General features: G+C 41.2%; 1 protein-coding gene across 2 annotated transcripts in view; it reads right to left on the reverse strand.

Moving 5' to 3' along the window:
* The window catches only part of PAG1 (phosphoprotein membrane anchor with glycosphingolipid microdomains 1), a 92,592-nt gene that overhangs the window by 47,310 nt on the left and 24,643 nt on the right, over positions 1-20,639 (reverse strand). The window contains exons 1-2 of one of the 2 annotated variants that reach the window (XM_058528938.1): positions 13,354-13,464; positions 5,634-5,729 (exon numbers count right to left, since the gene is read on the reverse strand). The gene's annotated coding sequence lies outside the window, so the exon portion shown is untranslated. Of the gene's footprint in view, positions 1-5,633; positions 5,730-13,353; positions 13,465-20,639 lie in introns of those variants that run through there. The other variant, XM_058528937.1, reaches the window with a different exon arrangement.

Genomic DNA, 20,639 nt, shown 5'->3' on the forward strand with positions numbered 1-20,639 from the left:
ATATATTAAGATATTTAAGATTTACAAAAAGTATAACATAACTAACACCCATGTAACCACTATCCAGTTTAGGAAATGAAACGTTACCAACATTATGAAAACTATATGAGTTTTGGCCAGATGACTGCAGCTCATAACATCACAACATCAATGCTTCTTAGGCTTCTCGTCTCACTAATCAGATATCCATTATATGTGTAAAATACAATAAATGAGCAATTTTAAAAACTAATTAAAGGCTTGCAGTGTTTCCGTGAGTCATAAGCGTGCTCGCTCATCTGACTGTCACTAATGGCTCAGTACGCTTTAAGAGGTCCTCAAACAGTATTATTTTCTTTAAAAATATTTCAGTAATCATTTTACTTACTAATAATTTAAAAATAGAACTTGGATTTGAACCTTTACCACCCTGAACAATCTAAAACCCCTGGGACACCTTTGAATCCCAACGATCTTACGAAGCGGCTGTAGGGAAACCCCGACGGAGGCCCTGACAAATGCTAAGAAGTTGGAGATGAGAAGAGGAAAGGGGAGGAGGTTCCTGAAAACACAGAATGTGATGATGATGTACAAAGGAGGTCACAGAAACGAATTCTATAGACACCACCTACCCGGGAAGCGCATCTCAGCCCTGGGGCCTCCCCTCACACAGCCCTCCAGGTTCAGGAGAATACTTCAGAGCTCAGAGAGTCGAGACCCAGACATCTCCACACACACCAAAGCAGAGCCGGTCTACAAGGTGAAATGGTTTAATGAAGAGGACGAGGCAGCCCCAGGTACCTAGGAAGCACACCTGTGGAGGTTCTGCATCTCTTTGGCACTGGCCTGTCTGTCACAGAGCCCAAGTTTCTACTGAAAAGACAAAGAGGCCACAGAATTTAAAAACCATGAGAAAAATTTGGTCTCAAAACTGGCAATAGTTGTTTCTCTAGGGAAAATTTATTTGTTTTTAGCTTAGGACCCTGCTAATCATGAGGCTATGATTATAGTTCTCTTTTCAAACTGTTCATTGGAAAACACAGAACAAAATTTGGTTCTTTCAAATCGACCACGGAGGATTTCACAGAATTCATTCTCCATACTAACCTCCCTCCTTCCTCCATCTTTCCTACCTTATCTTCCCTCATTTTAGCCTCACTCTTTTTAACTTACTCTGTCTTGATGTGTTGTGTACTGTATCTTATTCTTAAAAGCCCCTTTGGAGCAAGAGAGGATATAAATAAACAGTTTCCAGCTTATAAAGATGAAGAGAGCTTAGAGATAATCCAGTTTTGTCCTCCACACTTGACGGATGAGAAATCTGAGGTTTTAAGGTCCCAATGTCTACTGATTCAAAGATGGGCTGGAATTTAGAGATCCCAAATGTAGCTTATTGATTTTTCCTCAATACCCAACTGCCTTCTACGACATTAGGTTCTCTTGTCGCGCCTTTTCTTAAGACAGCACTGCCCAAGGGATGTTGCTAGACACTTCTCCCCACCTGAGAGAATAAAGAATTTAGGAAATTCTGCATTTTACATCTTGTTTTGGAGAGTTACAAGAAAACTCTGAGAAACTTGCAATAAGTAAATCAATTCAATTTCATTTAACCTGTGTCTCCCAAAGGTATCTGACCATAAATAAAACCTTTTTTCTTTTCTCTTTTAGGGGCATGGTGGGGAGCTGCACCCATTCACACCCCTCAGGGCACATTTTAGGAAGGGCTGGGTTAAGGTAAGGCCTCCAGAAGGCAGCTGTCTAGATCCCCATGGCAGGTGGGAGGGAAGAAGGGTCAAATGTCCACCTCACTGACACATCAGCCTGAATAGTGGCTTCTCTCAATGATGGCAAGTCAGGCGATACCACTGGCCTCAGGGCCATTGTATGTCAAAAGGTACAAGACCCACTGAAAGAAAAAGGCGTTGAGGAAAAGGGAGAGCAACCAGCCTTGGCCTTTCTCCCAGTACTGCTGGGGTGATCCCACGTGGCATGCTGGGGAGTACAGTTCACCTGACAGCCTTTGGATGCAGTGCCTGGAATCCTCTGTTTACCACACAGCATTAATCCACACCCACTTCAAATTCTAGAAGGACAGAAATGACAAATTCTACTTCCACTGATGTAAACACCAAGAGACCAAGGGTGTACAGTTCCAAAACCAACAACGTGACACGGTGTACCTCGCTCTGTGGGGATGGCACATGTGTTCACAGGTCCCAAAGGGAGGCGACAGTTAAGCAAGCTCTGGTGTGGTCCAGGAGGCACCTGTGGTTGGGCGCTCGGAGCCCTAACGTCTAGACTCTGGTGCAGATGGCCCAGATGCCAATGCTGTCTGCCCTCACCACCTGTGGGGCCGTGGACAAGTTACTCACCCTCTCCGAGCTTCAATTTCCTCTTCAGTGAAACGGGAATAATAATAATAATAGTAGTAGGGTAGTCAGGTGAATGAAATGATTTAATATTTGCAAAGTGGTTAGACCAGCGCTGCACTAGTAAGCACAATATAAGCGCTTGTTAAATAAAGTTTTGCATTAAGCGCTTACTCCAATTTCCTTCTATTGGTTTCCTTTCATAATAGACAAAGACGACATACATCATTGGTGACACCAAGGCCCTCACACTTCTCACTTTAAGACGCCAGGCCTGCCAGTTACAAGGATACAAATGGGGCCAGACCAGAGAACTCTGCTTTTAGAGGTGCACGCGCTGCCTTAGCCGGCCGTGAGCTCCCACTGCTTCCTGGCGGGCTGTGGTTGCATGCTATGGAGAGGCTGAGTGTCACTAGTGCATGCTAATGATTGGGCCTCGTGTACAGTGGTTACTGGGGACTCAGAAGAACAGGAACAAAAAGGCAGGACGGGAGGCAGGGCTGCCAGAGTCACAGATGGGCCAGCGATGACCCCGCAGACGGCGTCTTCCAGGGCATGCCAGTCCTGCTGCCACAGACAGCTCTGAGAAGCCTGGTGGAGCTCTGTCTTACCTCCCTGAGCATCTCTTAACTCCCTCATTAAAGATAATCTAATAAAAACTACTTTGAAAACACACAAAATAAATGCACCAAATAGATTGAAGCAATAAAAGAAAATAGTCCGCTAATTCCTTGGTTAACTTTTCTGGGTTCCCTTGCTCTTTACGTGAAAATATTATCATATAAATATATGTTACATACTTTTAAAAGGTTAACAAACACATATCTTTATAGATTGTCAAATACATTTTAAAAGACTGAGAAATTTAAAAACAACAAAGCCTATGATGTGCGTGAATGATGTCACAGTGGTAGAGTAAAAGATCTGCTTTAGGTATAAAAGACTAATAATCCTTACACGGGTTACATAAAAAGCTGAGAAGGGTTTGCAATGATCTAATGACTGACTGCATACTGATGCCATCACCACTGTAATTTTAGAGATCTCATAATTTACAATATAGTTCTTGTAAAAATACGCAGAGTTCTTACAAATACAAGCCAAGACTGGGGAATATGAGAACTCTCTCTCCGAGCATAAGCACGAGGGGCCTAGAACTTGGCTGGGAATGGCCCCAGCACACCTGCTCTCGGGGGTCCCGTGGTCCCGAGCTCACATGCTCTGTCTGTCACCACAGCAGCCTGCAGCCCGGCAACATCTTTTTCTGCTCCAGTAAGAAACACACACGCACGCACATGACACCCGGGGCTACCAAGGACCATTGGATCTTGCAGTTTCTGTGCCTGGGGAGGAGCGGGGGGAACGCAGAGCCATAAGAAGCAGGAACACCAGGCCTCGGTCATAGTTTACATTTCCGCCAGCTTGGTTTCTAACACAGGGCTTGCAAATTGCTTTGAACCTTTGGTTTTACAGTTGTTGCCTTTAAAGTTCTAGCATTTGGGGCACGGCACCCTCTCACACTGTCCCTACCAGTGCACCTCTTACCTCAAGGCACATCTTTTAATGTGTCTTTCTTTCTCTTATCTTAGGCAGCTCACACTGGCTTATGTGAATCACCACATGACGTGCGTAAGTTATTTTTCATTTATACGGACATGTGAATGCTAATGTACAGGGAGTGATCTCAAAAGCAGGTCCGGTGTGTTGATAAAGTATTTCTGAACTTTCATGATTTAATTCTCATTACTGCAGTATTTTAGATAGGCACACTGCTATCTTAAAGAGTTTTTTCATGTAACACATGCATAATGCAATGTGACGAAAACTATCACTTAAAGGAAAACGATTTCCCCAAGTGGTGACTTCATCTACAGTAATGAGAAGCTATTACAAAATATTTTAAAAGAAATCTCTAGGCTGATCTATTGCTTAGGATTTCGAGATTCCCCACTGCTCTGCTATTTTCCCATTCTGTATGCACAGCACAGACTCCTGCCAAGCGTATTACAGTGAACAAACAACGTTGTCTTTGTCAGAACGGAGAATGAATAGTATCACAAAATTCTCCTCTAATGTACAGGCACCCCCCTACCCCCGCCCCAACCCCTTCAGATAAGAACAGCCAGGATGAGGACTGATGAGGAAAACGTTACTCTCCCTCTGCCAATCTGAAATTGCATTCTAGCAAGCTAAGTCATGTCAACCATATATTAACTGCTAAACAGAGAAAGTTGACAAGTTTATTTTCTTCTAAATTGGATAGCAGATTTTTGCATTTCTGTGTGTATGTGTACACGAATATCTTTATCAGGAAGGAAGGAGGCGTTTCATCAGATATAATTTCAGGGCTTAGCAAAAACAGCTTTTAGCTACAGACTGAGCAGCAACAGGGGAACTTCATGACACAGCAATTTGTGTTAAAATACTGGCAGCTAATGCATGAATGCTGAAGCTGACTATGAATTCAGCTGCTTCTGTTAAGCCTTTATTCCCACTAAGCTCATGATTCATAAAGAAAGTGCCTCCAGTTACTTCTCTGAAACATACAGTCTAATGCTGACAGACTTCCCTTTGGGGCTTCTGTCTCTCTTATTCATTCTCTCTCTCTCATATTCATTCATTCTCTCTCTCTCTCATATTCATTCGTTCTCTCTCACAAACACACACCCCTTCCCCTCTTCCCAAAAGAGGCATTAAAGATATGATTTTCTAAAACAAGAACTTCATGAAGCATTTGTCGCCAACCAATGAAAGGCTTAACTTAGTAGGTATTTTCATAAAAGGAGAACATGGATTTCTTTAAAACCTTCCACATTTGTAAGTCTTAGTTGGTGTAAAATACCATGTTTCAGGGTTTTTTCCCTTTGTGACATGAATAGAGCATATCTTCTATTCTAACCCCTAAAAGGAATTACCCAACGCCTTCCTCTTACAAGAAGAAAAGCTATTTTTACAATCAGACCACACTGCCTTTTGTTTTCATGAATATCTGAGAGAGATTAACATGAAGAAACAAAGTACAGCTTTCCCTTTCCTCTCTTTCTCCCACACATTTTTAGTACAGCTCAATGAGCTCCAGATTCTGATGGCATTCTCCTGGTAACACATTTAGAAGAGACGGCAGGACACCCCAACAGCAGTGCTTTCTTCTCTCTCTCTCTCTCTTCTTTCTCTCATATCACTCTGGGTTTGATTTAGACTAAACAATCAGGCCTCTGTGCAGTACCACTGCAATCTGCACATTCTAATGACATGCCCCCTCGTTGGTACAATGGTAATATTTACCTTGGAGAAATGTTTGACCCAATAAATATTCAAAATTCTGGCAATGTATTCCCTTTGAAATGTTGTTGTGCTGAGAGTTCTCTCTTTTTTCTTGGCCTATAACCAAAGAGACAGAAAGTTAGAAAAAAAAGGCAGATGGATATAGACTGTGAAAGATAACTTGTCCAGTTCACTGTGAAAATGCTAGCAAATTTATGCCAAACACTGAGCTTCAGAGTCCTTCCTGAACAAAGCAAACTGCAAAGTGGAGGAAAAACTACAAACAGTAGTGAATAGATCAAAAATTTTCTCTAAAATAACAGCCAAGTCAATGTCTAATTAAATACACAATTTTTAAAATTTATTTAAATATACAACTTAAACACATCAATTTACTTGCTCTTTCCATATTTTTCCTAGTTTTATGACAAATAAATCCATGTGTTATTATAATAATATTAAAATTCAAATAACTGTTACCTGAATTGGAGATAAAACAAGTGATTTATATGAAGAGAGTATTTATGCTATTAGGTAAGGTAAGCTGGGATTTAATTGCGAACATGTCTTAATAAAAGGAGATTCTCGGTGCAGCATGAACAGTGTGACCTGAATGATACACAGATCTCCTAATCCCGGTCTTTACCCATTCCACCGTGGAAATGGGGAAGATGCACAGAAATGGAGGAGACGACAGGATGACCTCCCTTGATCTCCCTCCTGATTCACCGGTGCTCCTCAGCCCCATCCCATCTTTGGCTCTGCTCTATTTCTGGTGCCCAGTCTTTCCTCCATCCTCTTTTCCTCTCCAGATCTCTTCCCATCCTCTAATAAATATCTCCTCTACTGAACCTCTGTTTTACGTAAGACATCATGATAGGTGCAGTATGAGAGGGAGGAGGGGAGAGGGATGGAATGAGTGAATGAATGTGTTTATACTCTAAGGAGAATATCCTGGCTGTTGCCTAAGATTCAGAACTTCTTAATTATTTTAACAGAGTGAGGTACAATTCCTGATTTGAATATAAAACACTGAGTAGAACATGAGCCTTCTACATTTGCATCTAGTGATGTTCTTTCACGAGGACCACATACCATCACCTCAGACTGAGTGTTGCTTTCTTTCACAGCAGAGTCAGCAGATTATTTATATTATCTTTAGGTACATCTGTTGTTTCCCTGACAATTATCAAGCGAGAAACGGCTGCCTTTTGTTTGTCACTGCATTCAGCTACATTATTATTTTCTTTTTTTTAATAAGTCTAAAAAGATTAGGACAAGACACGCAATCACGGATGTCTTCCTCCCACCCGACTCCAGGTCTTTCCGCTGTTAGTCATGGAACTAAGAGGGCAGGGCTTCACTGGGGGAAAGGCTTGACACACAAGATCCTTTCCCAAGCCATCATTTAACCTTTCATTAGATTTCAGATCAAACCTCCTCCTGACTCCTTGCCATACAGATCTATTTAGATGTGGATTCCAACTGCAAACCTCTCTACTTCCCCACGTCATCACAGTCAATCCCAGGGAACTCTCCTGAATTCTTTAGAAATATAAGCAAGATTTGATTATCTAAATCAAATTGCTACAGTAAAAAAGTAGAAAAGAATAAACATTTTTCTTAAAATGCCAAATCTTATTAATATGTATGAGAAATAATATGCTTGCATATACTTTCTCTATTACTAGAGAGGAGTAAAGAATCTGATTTAAAAGTCGAACACATGACTTGATTGTTAATTTAACGACATAAAAGTGGTACATAATTTTGCATTTTCAGAACACGCATTTCATGAATTAAAAATGTTCCAAGGAGACAAGGTAATGTGGTACTGGCATAGGAGAGACATATAGATCAATGGAATAGAATTTAGCATCTAGAAATAAACCTGTATATCTACGGTCAATTGATTTTTGACAAAGGTGTGAAGACTATTCAATGGGGAAAGAACTGTCTTTTCAGCAAAAGGTTCTGAGACAACTGGATAGCCACATGCAAAAGAAAGAAGTTGGATCCTCAGACCATATAAAAAGTTCCACCTGGTCTGAGTTCCACCTCAGACCATATAAAAAGTTAACTCAAAATGCATCAAATACCTAAATTTAAGAGCTAAAACTACAAAACTCTTAGAAGAAAACATAGGGGTAAATCTTCATGAGCTCAGATTTTGGCAGTGGAGTTTTAGATATAACATCAAAAGCACAAGCAAGAAAGAAAAAATAGATAAATTGGACTTCATCAAAATTGAAAACATTTATGCTTTAAATGATACTATCAAGAAAGTGGTAAGACAACCCAAAGAATGAAAAAATTTGTGCAAATCATATCTGATAAAGGACTCTTATCTAGAATATATAAAGAACTCGTAACTCAATAACAAAAAGACAACCCAACCAAAAACAGGCAAAGGATCTGAATAGACATTTCTCCAAATAAATAAGCAATGGTCAATGGGCCCACAAAAAGACACTCAATATCATTAGCCATCAAGGAAATGCTAATCAAAACGACAAAACCACTTCATACTCATTAGGTTGGCTATAATCAAAAAATCTAAGATAGTAACAAGTGTTGGCAAGGATGTGGAGAAATCTGAACCCTCGTACTCCGGCTGATGGGAATGTAAAATGGTACAGCCACTTGGAAAAAATCCTGGTTGTTCCTCAAAAAATTCCACTCCTATGTATACAGCAAGAGAAATGAAAACATATGTCCACAGAAAGACTTGTACTCAATCTCAATAAAGGTGTTACCAAAAAAATCCTCTAAGGAATGTGGACATTATAAGGTCAGTCATTTTCCAGATCAATCTGAAAGAAATACGGCAACCCCAAGTGTAATTCTAGCTGGAATCATTGGGGTTGTTGCACTGAAACAGGATTGCCTGGTTCCACGGCAAACTATCATATTCTGACTGAGACAATCAGAGCACAATTCTGCATGGACCATATGGTCCTTCAGGTCCCCTTTCATCCTCACGACTGTCTCTAAGTGTGGACAGCAGTTAATTATGGCAAACAATTACTGATCTCATCAAATAGAAATCCTATGCTTTCGATGTTGATTTCTTTTTCTACTGAATGGAATTTGAGGACTTCTGAAATCAGGTATCTCAATCAAAACTCAAACACGACCACCCCCACTGCATAAACCGTTAGTGGAATGCTAAGCTCAGCACTGTTTCTTCTACAGCTATTTCATTAACAGTTTTCATGAGGACTGTTAGTAGCTTCTTAACATGGGTGATGACATTCATAAGAAGGCTCAATCAAGTGAACTCTGATAATTCATGAAGCCCTTTGCCAAATAACCTGAAGGCTTGGTCCCACTAAAGCCTCTCAGAGGAACTGAAATAGAATTCAATTCTGGGGCCACTGGGACCCTGAGAGATGGGATACGCACCTGACAGATGGCCTGGCCCAAGCTCTAGCTTGCACTGCTGAGGAGAAGTCTAGAGAGAGGAGTGTTTTTTCAAAACTATGCCCTTATAGTCCCTTCTGGGGAAGTAGTGATGACACGACAGCATACCTCCCTGCTTTCTGAGTAGATAAATACAGAAATTTGGTAGCACAGACTTGAGCAACCCTCCTCCAGATTCATGTTTGAGTTTTAAAAACTATACCTAGAGGCAAGATATCTACTCAATATGAGACTAGAATCATGAAGCTCAACTAACGATTCTCAAATTTGAAAGAAACTTACAGGGATCTATAAATCAACCCAGTGGATACTTACTTGAACCCTTTCGGCAATGTCAACAGAACTTGGTTAAACATAACAGCTAGAAGTATTGAGCACTGAATGAATCACAGTGCCTAACACACAATAATCACTCAATATTTATTTACTGATTGAGTGAATTAATTTGAACGCATGAGAGTAGACTCGAGGATATTGCTGTAATAAAGCCGCTCTCACTTGCAGTCCCTGAAGACACAGAAAGGAGTGGGACTGCAGGTCACTCATGATCGGCACATCGCCACAGCAATATATCACACACGCAAAGGCCATCCGGGTAAACACTCTCCTTTATCTGTGTTGCAACAGAAGCAAATCAATACACAAAACCTAGACCTGCTGATCCAGCCGATGCTGGATTCCCTTCCATAACGAAGGGTTTCCACAAGGAATCCCCTTCTATCTCCGGGAAGCGCTATTAGGTTTGAGCTTGTGGTAAGGAAGGTTCTACAGCATCCCAGTGGCTCAGCAGCCTCAAGGTAATTTGAGCCCTGGTTCTAATTTCCAGGGCTCTGCAGAACAAGTCCAATAGTTTCCCTACATGGCAACCTTTCAGATACTTGAAGACACCTATTTAAAGAAGCCCCTCTTCCTCTACTTTTGAGCCTCCCCTTCTCCATTTCAAAGACTATAGTTTTGAGTCCTACCGACCATAACTCCAAAGAACACAAAGGCTGTAAGGAGAAGGGAGCTGGGTCCTGGCCAGGCCTGCTCACCGGAGCAGAGCAGGCTAAGAGCCTGATCCAGCTACAAAGCCCGACCTAGGAACCAGACACGACATCCAATGGACAAGGAAACTTTGATCGGATTTAGGAAACAGTCCTTACCTGGGTTTTGGTGATGGTGGTAGGGGAATTCCTGGGGCCCAGCTATCACAGGGAGGCAAAGCTATCAGTAGAGAGCAATAGGCCGGTAAAGTCAGGAAGGTGGTCCATTACCGTCCTGGAGGTCTGGTCACAGCTACAGAATCTGGCCACTGGGTAGTGACTTAGGGTAAGAGACAAAATTCTTGAGAAGACCTCTGGGCAAGATGAAGACAGGTCATGGTACCCAAAGTAGATACTGAGTCCCAGATGCTTAGATACACAGGAAGAGAAACAGCTGAAACTTGGAACCTCAAGGAGTATCATGGGAACCTGGAAATCCTTCCTGCAATACCAGAGCCTACATCTGGATGGCAATAAAGGCCACTTGGAATGCAATGGTGGTCATCCCAGTGGTCAACACTGGGGCGGTGCCATTCTTAGCATGGAGGAGATTAAAATTCAACAAACAAGTTCAGCCAGCGTTGAGCAAGACTCTACTGTGGTCAAGGCACAGACAGAACATGATTAGTGATATGCTCCTCTGGACTGTGGGTAGGTCTAAAAATCTTAAGCATTTCCTGCTTCAGCGAGAACAAATTCAGATTTGGGGAGGGCAAGACGATGCATGCAAAAGGAGCAAGTGGGGAGGAAACAGAGGAGGCAGGAGGAGACAGGCTAGAGGCTGACACTTTCATTTGTTGGTTGTTCTCTTCAAAATGATTAAGCTCAATGGCAAGTCTCCAGATGAAGTAGTACTTCATCAGTGAAGAGGAAGACAAGACTCTCACTTGTGTCAGTCTGGATTCTGTACTTTTATTTGGAAAACCTAAGATTATAGAAGCTTTTTTCACCAGCTACATTATACTGTTGGCATACAGGAATCTTAGAGTGGACTAACACAAAGTCTAAATATTTTTCATATGCGATGCTGCTAAGGCACATCTCTCCCTACTGCCCTTTTGCAACTTAATTGGTGGTGGTTGGCGAGGTGCTTCTATCATCCCTGTGCCATTTCTGCCTCTTACATTTGGGTCATTGTGTTAAATGCCAAGATGTTCTTGATTTCTCTTTCTCTCATTTGTTATTACACTAACCATCTCTCCCAGCTTTGGGCCATGCATTTATACAGTTTTATCCAAGTTTTACCCAAGATGACTAGGACAGGATTAGGCTCAAATACCGGAAACCTTTCTCCAGGAAGAGAGCAATTTATTAATCAGTTCCCTCTGGATATACTTACCAAACCAGTTATTAATTCAGCTAATTATACACACCCCCTATTTGTCCAAATGATAAATGTTAGCAATTAGATACCCTTTGGGTAAAAACAAACAAACATATCTATAAACTAATGCATGCTATTTCTTATTAATCCATCTGAATTCTACGACGGGTTTAATAAATTGTCAATATAATAGAGATCAACCTCAAAGCACAGACATTTCCTTCCATTAAAATTTCAATATTCAGTCTTTCACAGTAATCACGCGAGAACACAGTACTAAATATGCTCAATGGTATGGCAATCAAAAGGATAGCTAAAAACAATGCGTGTGGGCCATGATGTACTGTACAATACTAGGTGAATGTGACTTACAGTGCTTCCCCCTCCCTCATCCCAGCGTTCTTGTTTTCCTCGGGCTGCACTTTGCGCCTTGCTAAGCTCCCCAGAGCCTGCTGGCCGCTGGTCCTCCCAGCTGTGCCTCTCGTCTTTCCCTCCCCTCAGCTGCTCCAGCTCACACGTTCAGCCTCCCTGGTATTTACTGTGCTAACAGTTCTGGTCTTCATGCCATCTGATGTCTCCGGCTTCATTTTTCACACGCTCTAACAGCTGCAGACCCTGATGCATGCAAAGCAACAGTCCATTAAGAAAAGAGTGTTTTCTGGGGTTTTATTTTCCTTACTGAGAAATAAAAAATGGAAGAGGCAAGAAAGGAGAGTTCACAGAGCTGCCAAAGAGAGGCCACTAGGAAGATAAGATGAAGGCCAAAAAAAAAAAAAAAAAAAATCAAAAATTTTTTACGCCTCAAAAAGATTATGACACTGGGAAAATAATTCCTTCTGAAAATCCGCTTCAATAGTGCAGTTTAATGAAAACAATCCCCTTTCCAAGAACATATTTCTCTTGAATTCCAGGGAGCCAAAGATAAAAATCCTTAAACATGCATCCTTATACTATCTACGATATACAGAACCCAAGTAAGCATAGATACAGTTATAAGACATATATTGAGTTATTAACCAATGACATTTTATTAGCAAAACCCTTCTTTTCGTAAGTATGTTACCTGGAAAGAGGCTTAAAATGACTCAATTTCCTATAAGACTTACCTGTAGGCAGGCAGCCCATGCGAGGCTTGAACATAAATTCTGTGCAGTTTCATTATTAACAGAGAAAAAAATCAAAATGACGAAAGTACTCAACAGGAAAAAACCCCTTTCTTGTTTGCAAAAAAATAGAATAGTTTCTAATATGCAAATTTAATGTATTTAAGGAAAGTTGCATGTTTCTCAGACTTCTGAACATAAAGCAAGGTAGCACAAATACTGACATTAAAAAAATTCGCTTCAGAACACAGTTGCTTTAGTGAACAGAAAATAGAGAAATTGGCTCCTCTAATTACTAGTTTATGAATTGGCAGTAAAACAAATAAAAAAATCCTTCTTTAGGCAATGTAAATAAACATGGAATAATAACCAGGGCAACCAAAGAGGCCATTCATTCATTCATTTCCTGATTCACCTTTCAATGTTATTTCCTTGCTAAAAAGAACAAAAAGTCAATATTACTCCAGCCCTTCCACTCTTTTGGAGGGGACTTAGGCTGCCATTTACAGAGCCTACAGCTTTGGCTTGTCTTTGCCTCATGATGGGTACCTAACTGGGTAGCCACCTGGCACACTGCCTTTTCTGTCACAGAGCCTCAGACCAGCCTTCAGACATTTCCTGATGAGGAATAACTTCTGTTTTATCTAGTCTTTGGATCACGCAAGGGGTGGGTGGTGGAGTTCGAGGGCTGCTGATCACTGAGTTTTTCCAAAAGTTGTGTGAATGGTGTGTACATGTGGGGTGGGGGGTAGGCAAGGAAGACTTCCCCTTGCCCAGAAAGCTGAGGAAGGTGTGGGGTCAGACACTAACTTGAAGTTTGCCCATGTATGCCTCTGAGGTCCAAAAATTGATAGAAACCTACTTACTGTTAGGAGTCCCAGCCACAGAGTGACTTCAGGATAGAAAAGGCTGTCCCCTCTGTTCTTAGGGTTCTGCAGACCTGGCTGTGCTGTTTGCGCTGACCTGAGGCAACGGGTCTGCCTGTGGGGTCAGAGAAGGAGACGCATTTAAACTCTGGTTATTTTCTTGGCAGCCTTCCACATTACTGAAAGATTGTTGTCTGTAAAGTGTCTGAGTTTCAGAGGGGTGTGGTGGGGAGGGTGGCGTAGGTTGGCATTGTGTAGACAGACCATGTGGGACAAAGTAACTTTACAGTGCCCCCCTTCTCTCTCTATATGTTATATGTATTACAGACTATACAGCTATATCTATCTCTCTTTCTCTATATATCTGTGTATAAGAGAGAATATATATTTTATACATATGTAGCAAGAGAACACACACACACACACACTCACTTGACCACTTCAATCTTAGACTTCCAACACTGTCTCCAGATGCCACACTAGAACTGTGCCATTGACACTGTAGCCATGTGGCCATTCTCTTATGACCTAGGGCTAGTTTTATGAGAGGCTATCATATGCATGGCATTTCAATCATTTCTCTGACGGAAAATAACTACTAGATGACTAAGTTGAACTTTAGAGAAATTCCAAGACACTTAGTGAGATGTAATGCTCAGTATCCCAGAGAACGTCGAGATTTGTTTGAATGGAAATAATGCATAAACTGACGTACGCGTAAGCGCACCAGCAAGAGCCTCCCAACGGTCAATGCTCAGTAAATGTCAGCTCTATTACAATTTGTAAGACATGGCATGGAAGGTATCATGATGGACTCCAGTCTACTCGGCCACATCTCTGCAGGGTGGCCACACTTAGAACATTGTACTTTGCATGTGTGAGTTTGCATGCCTGTGTGCTACCTTTTCGAGCCTATTATGGGTCAAATTGTGTCCCTGCAAAATTCATATGTTGAAATCCTAGTCCCCAGTACCTCAGAATGTGACCTTATTTGGAAAAGGGGTCATCACAGATATAATTAGTTGAAGTCAATCTGGAGTAGGATGGGCACCTGATCTAATATGATTGATGTTCTTATAAAAATGGGAAATTTGGACCCAGAGACACACACAGGGAGAATGCCACATGAAGACTGGAGTTATGTTGCCACAAGCCAAGGATGTACCAGCAGCTAGGAGAGGTCTGGAACAGAGCCTTTCCTAACATTTTCAGAAGGAGAAAGGCCCTGCTGACACCGCGATCTTAGACTTCTAGCTTCCAGAACTGTGAGAGGACAAATTTCTGATGTTTAAGCCACCCAGTCTATGGTACTCTATTATGACAACCTTAGGAAACTAACACAGAGCCACTGAATGAAAAAATGGTCAAGTTCTCTAATAGTGGAGTCCTGACTTAAAGGCACAGAGGTGAGGGTGCGCAAGGTAACACTCATTACTTTGCATTTCTCATATCAAGAAGGTTTACACATCAATCCAGCCACTGTACTGAAGTTATTTCTTAATTTTATAAATTCAAGTGAACACTGAAATAATAGGGAGGTTCACACAATTCACGACACAATTCCAAATAGGGAATTTGTATTTTTAAACCTTGTTTTCAGCAATAGATTGAGGGACTAATTACCAAAACAACATCAAGCAGAATTAAAGAGAAAACTTGCAGTAGTTTTTTTTTAATTGTGAGGAAAGTCTTGAAATGATTCCTTAAGAATTTGGACTGACCAAAACTCCTAGAGAATTCCTTTACTTTATTGGGACATATTGTACTTAGACTGATATGACAGATCATTTGATTTATTTCCTTTGACTCCTTCTCTGGGTTAATTCATGCTTTTCTTTGTCTTTGAAGGTCACTCAAAATTCATGCTTAAAAGCCTGCTCTGGGGGGCCGGCCCCACGGCATAGCGGTTAAGTGCGCATGCTCCGCTGCTGGTGCCCCGGGTTCGGATCCCAGGCGTGCACCAATGCACCACTTGTCAGGCCATGCTGTGGCGGCGTCCCATATAAAGTGGAGGAAGATGGGCATGGATGTTAGCCCAGGGCCAGTCTTCTTCAGCAAGAAGAGGAAGATTGGCCTAGATGTTAGCTCAGGGCTGATATTCCTCACCAAAAAAAAAAAAAAAAAAAGCCTGCTCTGGTTCCCCTTCCCCTGTTCCATTGTTTAGCATTTGTGGATATTTCAGAGTTGGCTTAATATAATTTTAGAGTTAAAAGAAAAATCCACAATAGTTTAGCTCAACTAATTTTGGCAATAAGGAAACCTATGCCCAGCTGTGATCACACCCTTTTAGGGTCTGAGCCACGAACATAACCCAGGCCACTTTCCATTACTTTCTGCTCTATGGCAGTGGCTTTATCACGTTTCACATATGCTATTTGTGTGTATTCTCCTGAATCAGATGATTTGGCTCCAGGGCTGGTGGCTTTTTTTTTTTTTAATCTTATCCAAAGATTCTCCTGCAATGCCCATATCCAGAGCAGGCATATCAAAATGCCTCTTTAAATATGGATTATTTACGATATAGCTAAGTTTCCATAAGAAGATACTAGCAACTGATAGTACATGACTGCTCTTTAGCACATTGATGTTTTTTTAAAGTCTCTTCCATTTATTTAACATCTAGGATGTATTTCCTTTAACCAGACTGTAGAACTAAACGGCATTATGTATAATTCAGGTTTTGTTTTCTTAGTTGTTTAGATTTCCAGACTAATGGCATTTTAAGTGAGACGTTAAATCTGGGCTCTACTACTTGGGTCCTTTGTCTGGCTGTCTGGTCAAACAAGGAACACGAGCCCATCCAATTGATTGAGTAAGATGGGAAGGGGAAAGAGAAGGAAATAAGAGAAAAAAAGAGAAAGAAAAAAACAAGCTTTAAAGATTTTGAACTCCCTTGGACGAAGATACGATTTCTACCATAGTGGGTAAAAATCATCAAACAAATACTCCAGGAGGCAATACGTCTGCATCTTAGCACATAACATGGAAACAGCTGTTTCCATGTCAATCTGCTCAAACGGAGAAAAGCAGCAGAAACAAAAACGTCCCTGAATCTAACTGTGAGAGCAGGAAGCAAGAAAAACAGGAGCAGCTTCAATCACTGCAGAATTACACTTTTTTTTTTTGTCTGTCATCAACAGGTGTTGCCGTGGTAACTATTCTGTAGTTAAGAAGTACTAGAGGTAAGAAAATCTATGCAAAACCGTCATAGAGGGAAAAATAAGAAAGGTGTGCTGTAGCAAAACTAACCTCAGACCTAATAGAATGAGCAACCAGAGACTTGCTCTGCCATTCATCACGTGTTCATGTTGTTTGAAAGGGAAGGTGCAGGGGAGATGGGGTCTCAGCCCAGGAGTGTGGTCCTTGGAGGAGTCAGGGAACTCTGAGCGGTGGACTGCTGTGGCCCTCAATTTATCTTAGGTGCTAATTTATATCCTCACTCCCACGTGTACATTTTAGCTTTTTGATGACTTTGGGGGGAAGGTTGCAGTTGTGTTGTGTTATGTCTGGAAAATTCTAGAAAGTGAACATATATCAATGAATGTCTTCCTTACTGTACCTCTACTTCTCACAGGTAGCATATTTAGTGACAATTTCTCTGCTTTCTTCCTTCAGATGGAGAAGCTAGGGTTTGCATGCTATGAATGAGCAAAATAGTTAATTAAAAGCTATTTCTTCCTTAGAACAAGTATAGCCAATATCTGTAGCCTTGGTACCAGGAAATACCTCGGAGCCTGGCTAGGATCAGAACCCCATTTCTATGGTCTCTCCTCCATTGCTCACAGCTTACGATACCATTCCATATATTTAACATCACGAATGATGAAATTATTATTATTTCTGAAATTAAATTCTGCATTTTTATTTTGTAAACTACTGTTGGTGCCCCCACAAAAGGGCACAATCTATCGCCTTTATTTACCAAGCTTTTTATTGTTGTTGTTCAAATGACCACTCCACTCAACAAATAACATGGATTAATATACGTAGCGCTAACTTCTGTGATTCTTCAAAGTTAGGACAGCCGACAAAACAAGCTTTTGAAGAATCAAGTCTGAAAGGTTCAGCCTGACAGACAAATCAGTGTGGTATCAAGGATATTCTGCTAAGACCAGGCAGGCATCAGAGTTGTAGAAAATAAGACAGCTGAGGTGTCAGCAGACATGGCTCTGAGACCCCACTCTACCCCCTCTGTCCATTTCTGGGACTCCAGGTCCCATTCCATAAAGAGATGGAAACACTGCCTCCTTCAAAGGATTGATGTGAGCTCAAATGAAATAATGCATATGAGAATGTTTTGTTCATAAACAGTAAAACACTAGGCAAATAAAAACTGACGTTGGAAATACTATTGTCACTTGTTTTCAAGCTTTCTGCTATGTTAACATTACCTGATTCACATTTTTGATGATAAGTAGGACATGAAATTTTCACATGATGTTTCTGGTAGAAAAATCTCTTTCCTTGTTATTATTTGCAGGTGCTTATCTGATTTGGACATCGTCTTCTATTAGTTCCTTTTCTTTCAACTTTTTGTTTTCAGGCTGGCAGATTTGTACCACTGGGGTGGGTGTGTATGTGTGTGTGCATGTGAAGAGGAAGAGGGCTAAGGGAGGGAAGAGAGAAAGGAAGGGGAAATGAGAGGAACAAATGAGTTAACAAAGAGAAGGGGCAAAGAGTTTCCCTCCCATTCCACAGATATGTACCTATCCCTGATCAAGGATAGGGGTAGGTTTGTTATTCTATTTGCAATCAATCTGTAGACCACTAGCAATAAGGACTGGTAGCTTTATACACTCTTCAGCAGAAGCAATTCTGGAGATGACACTAATTCCTGCAACTGACTGTCATCTCGTGCTCTGCTTCTCCCTTCTCATGCCGAAGGGCTTTGCCGATTGTAGTTGAAGATGCATAAATCCTTCTGCTTCTCAAACTAAACCCCTAGATCTCTTTTACAGTAAGATACATACTTTTCTTTTTTGTTTGCTTGTTTTATTTAAAAACATAGCTCCCTCTTCAAAACGCTGCCCTTTTGCTTCTGAGTGTTTGACTCCATGGCCCCCCATTGCATCCCTTCCATTCGGCCCCCAGTTTCCCCTTTCCTTTCCATGCGGCTGTTCATCACATTCAGCTGTTGGCCAAGTCTCATGGGTTTTACCTTCTTAAATGTTTAAGTAAATTTCCAGTTTATCATGCGTATTGGAAAGGCTCACAGGATACAGAAAGATTCTTATGAAAAATGAAAGTTCTTTTCATTTTATTGCCCCAATCCCATTTCCTTCCTTATAGGTTAGCACTGCTAGAGTTGAGCACAAACACTTAAAAAAGGTCTGGAAAGACTCAAAAATCTACAAGTATTTTTTCTTTCTTTCTTTGTTACATATATGGTACCCCTGCACTGGCCATTGTTCAACGGTTTCATTGTGCTCACTTACTGGATCTAAGAGAACTTTCCATGTTAGCACATATAGAGTTATCTCATTCCTTTTACCTACAGAGCATTCAATGGTATGGATATACTATAATATACTTAGACATTTCCATGCCAATGGATATTTAGATTGTTTTTGGCTTTCCTCAATTAGAAAAAATGTTATAAAAATAACTCTTGCATATATATCTTAGTACATGAGTGAGTTTATTGATAGGATAGATTCTCAGATAGAGAACTGATGGGCACACTTTTCATTTCATTCTCCCTCCCCTTATTGACCTAAAACCAAAGTTGTATTAATGCAACTACAAAAAAAGAGTACACTTGGTTCTGTTAGGTTTCAGCACCAAAAAGATTCATTCCTCTTAATATCTTCTGAGATTCTTGAATATCCTTGCCTGCTGATGGGATTTCTTCCCAGCTTTCCAGCGCTGCTGTGGATTTCTTCTTCTTCTTTTTTAATTTGGTGAGTGGAGAATAAAGTAACATCCCATATACTTGGTCAGCCATACAAGATCCATCAGACCGCTTGCCCGGACAAGGCCAAAAGGTTCCTAACTACTCTTGCCTCCTTTGTATTCATGTTCCACAGCTATTGGCGTAACATTCTAAAACACAAATATAATCACTTGATGCTCCTGCTTAAACTCCTTCAATAATACCCTAATGCTTGGTGGGTGTTATGGGTTGAATTTTGTCCCCTAAAAAATATATGTTGAAGTCCTAGCCCTCAGTACCTCAGAATGTGACCTCATGTGGGAAACAGGGTCTTTACAGAGGTAATCAACTTAAGATGAGGTCATGATGGTGGGCTCTAAGCCAATATGAACGGTGTCCTTAGTAAAAGGGGAAATTTGGACACAAACATGCATGGAAGGAAGATGATGTGAAGAAACCTAGTGAGAACACAACGTGAGGATGGCGGTAGAGACTGGCATTATGTTGCCGCAAGCCAAGGAACTTCTGGGGCTACCAGAAGCTGGCATAGGCAAGGAAGGATCATTTTCCTACAGGTTTCAGAGAAAGCATGGCCCTGAAAATGGCTTGATTTGGAATTGTAGCCTGCAGAACTGTGAGACAATATATTTCTGTTGTTCTAAGCCACCCAGCTTGTGGTACTTTGTTATAGCAGCCAAAGGAAGCTAACACAGCGGGTAAAGTCCACCTCTTACGCAGCTCACATAGTACCTTTCACAGAGTGGCTCACTGCCCTCAGCATCTCCTCACTGCCTTTCCTACAAACACCCTATGCCTTACCTGCTCATGTCCAAAGGCTCTAGGATTTTTCCCATCACTCATGCTTTTGAACATGCTGGTCCCTCTATCTAAATTCCCTTCTCCTATTCTCCAAGCACTACTAATGTGTCTTAGCTAAGCTCCTAAGCTAAGGGTCACCTCTTTTATGAGCTGCTTCTGACATCCCCCTTCCCCACCAGTCTCCCCAGCATAAGTGACTGTCCTTACGAGTCCCTTCTGTGCTGTACCTAGAGTATTTTGACATTATTTTGTACTTATTTGTTTATACACATCCATCCCCCTCTTCCATGCTGTGGCTTCCTGAGGGTAGAGCCATTCAACGTCTCCTAGCAAAGTCCCTGAACATAGAATTTCCAAAATGGGATTTTGCTGGGTGAACAGCACACAGTGACATGAAAATATAAAAGCTGTACACAATTTATCACAGACTTTATTCTGTTAAATGTCTCCCATGAGGAGAGGTGGAGTAGAGTAGGTCAGAGTTGATGATAAATGGTTGATGCACACAATTGATAATGGCTGAGGAGTACTTTTCCACATACTGAATTTGTGGCTATTTTCAGCTTGTTATTATTTTTGATGAGATTCATTCTTC

Source organism: Diceros bicornis, chromosome 33 (genome assembly GCF_020826845.1).
Source record: "Diceros bicornis minor isolate mBicDic1 chromosome 33, mDicBic1.mat.cur, whole genome shotgun sequence".
In the NCBI taxonomy this organism is placed as follows: domain Eukaryota; kingdom Metazoa; phylum Chordata; class Mammalia; order Perissodactyla; family Rhinocerotidae; genus Diceros; species Diceros bicornis.